At 40.2% G+C, this 2,644-nt stretch overlaps 1 non-coding gene across 1 annotated transcript; it reads left to right on the top strand.

The window, feature by feature from the left end:
- The first annotated feature begins 1,039 nt into the window (after positions 1–1,039).
- Positions 1,040–1,147, top strand: trnal-caa (transfer RNA leucine (anticodon CAA)). Its single transcript has 2 exons — positions 1,040–1,077; positions 1,102–1,147. It is a non-coding gene; the product is annotated as a tRNA-Leu (tRNA).
- Positions 1,148–2,644: the final 1,497 nt, after the last annotated feature.

The raw sequence follows: 2,644 nt of genomic DNA, 5'->3' as shown, positions 1-2,644 counted from the left end.
CAAGGTGGCTGTTATTAAATAGACAGAAAACGAACACAACATGATGTCAAAAAGCAAAACCCGAACAAGATTCAACCCGGCCCGAAACACAAGACCTTACAACACAATTTGTATTTATTTAGGATCAAATACATTTCACTACAATGCCGGATTAAAGCCATTGCAAATGGGGTGGGTTGGGCTTCACACCTGTGGTGCCCTGGTAATCAGGGCCGACAGGTAAACCAGCCATCACCTCACGTTGAAGGGAGAGCTGTGACATGGCAAGGCAATGCCGACACCACATGGACGATGTGGTACCTTGCCATTCAACTGGGTTTGTTCAACATCTTGCTGGTTGGGGGAGGAGCCTAGGAAAACCAATTCGGTGGCGCATGGTCTACTACCACAGGCCCTGTGGTAGTAGACCTTTTTAGTCCATCAAAAGATTAAATAAGTTGGGCCCGACTTGCAGGCCTACATATATAATCCTTCACAACTATACACATTTGCACATAGTCAAATAGAAACTTGGCATGATTTCATCCCATGTCTAACAAGTGCTGGTGCGGTCCTCGAATTTGGTCCAGGGTAAATGTCTTTATTGGGTAAACCTGCGCCAAAGGCTCACTTATTTGAGCTTGCGGAAGGCATCTTTATTCCAAATGTATTTGCTTCTTCCAATGTTGATCTGATTTGCCATCGTTGTGTTTTTGTTGGCCCTGTTTAATCTTTCTGCTGTGGGTTTAAACCTGCTTCAGTGGCACTGTTGCATGGTGACTTATAAACCAATATGCGTAAGCCATTACCATGCAAATGTTTGACAGACAATGGATAGCTGCTAGTGGAGAGAAAGCTAGACTGGTTGAACTTTGTGTCACACGCAGTGAGGAGGAATATTATGAAAAACAATAATATATCAAAATCAAAAAGAATTTGAGCTTTGATGCAATGGTTTTGAGTGTCAGAGAAATGTTACGTCAAATATAGTCAAACAATGTTTGACTATATTTGTCTTTATACCATTTTATAAAATGTTGAGACAGTAATTTGTTATGTTGTCAGGATGGCCGAGCGGTCTAAGGCGCCAGACTCAAGGTAGTACCTTCCATAACATGGGCTTTCTGGTCTCCAATTGGAGGCGTGGGTTCAAATCCCACTTCTGACATATCTTTTTCTTTCAATTTTTCGCCCTGGCGATCAATAAAGTATGATAAGCTTGACAAGTGACTTCCTAGCAAACTTACTTTCATGCTTTCTTTTTAATGATCGTGGAATGGTGTTCAATACAAAACTTGTTTCAGTTGCGGTATGTCCTTTCTCATTTCAACACAAAGAAATACATTTAGTTCCTGTATGCTCCCCTGAAGGAGTCTAATGGTTGGCATGCAGTTCCAGAGAGATGAGGGGTCAGGCTCATCGATGACATGCTAGCACCCATGACAGGAGGACCCTGCTCCATGTCACCTTGAGGTCAGCACCTGGGCCTTTGAGGAATGGAGGCACTACGACAAAAGCATGAGTCATTGTTTAGTTGTCGTACTTGTTAATGTAACAGTCGAAACAGATGGGAATTGTACACATGTCACTCATGCACTTTCAACAACATAATGCATGCATATTACATTGTATTTGCAAATGTTGAGACACTGCCTGAGGTAAGAGTAGACCAGTGTGAGGATTATATTAGAGTTAGATGTGAGAATGAAAATGGAACTGTGTGTTTGGCTGAGGCGATGCAGGTAGACATACACTGAAGTGGCCTGGAAGTTGTACCTGTGATTCTAAATGTTCAGTAAAGGTTTAATTGTATAGTTCACAACTTTTAATAATGTATCAGCTTCCTCGTGTATTTCCAGTAATGAGTCAGAAACTGGGTATAGTTCCCAGAATCTGCCATGGAGTCCAGTGAGCTCTGCAGGCATATTTTACAGGTTGCTAAACAGTTTTTAATATTAAACATAAAAATGAATATCATGCTAATTCGCTACTTTTGTTTAATTTCATCTTTATACTGAAATGGGGAGTAAATGGTGAATTAATGTTTAAATTGAGCTCAGTTTGATAATTGGAATGATAATCAGTTTACTGTGGTTTCTTCTCGCTGTGGTTTCTGGTCAAGCTATCTAGAGCCACAACTCTTTCCCAGATCTCACGTGTTCCACCTCAGAACGCACCAATGTTAATTAATTATGCCAGCTGAACGCCTTTGAGATGGGCCATGGTTTAGCCTTACCAGACCGCCTTATAGCAGGCCTTTATGTGGCTCGAAGGCTTTTCAGATAATCATCTGATATCAGACATCATGCTATGTTCAGAACATAGCATGAGTTATACAAAGTTAAACAAATCAATAAAGAAAAACAAAAAATACATTAAACTTAACTTAATAAAATATCGACAGCAAGAAATGCAGGTTATATGACAATAATAAAACAACCAAAACGGCAAGGAGAAATCTGAAAGCTGTTTTCTCAGCCTAAACACACATAATTCACAGTGCTATTTCAACATGCCCCACATAGTATAGGCTTATATACTAACATCAGCACAAAAATAAGTTGTCACATTTAGGCATGGATTGTTAGGTCAATACGTGTCTTCTTGCAGAAAACTTTCCTCCTCCTGTACTTTTTATTTCTCTCACGAAGCAATCCCCTTCATT

Source organism: Gadus macrocephalus, chromosome 8 (genome assembly GCF_031168955.1).
Source record: "Gadus macrocephalus chromosome 8, ASM3116895v1".
NCBI classification, from domain to species: Eukaryota; Metazoa; Chordata; class Actinopteri; order Gadiformes; family Gadidae; genus Gadus; species Gadus macrocephalus.
This window is presented reverse-complemented; position numbering and strand designations above follow the sequence as displayed.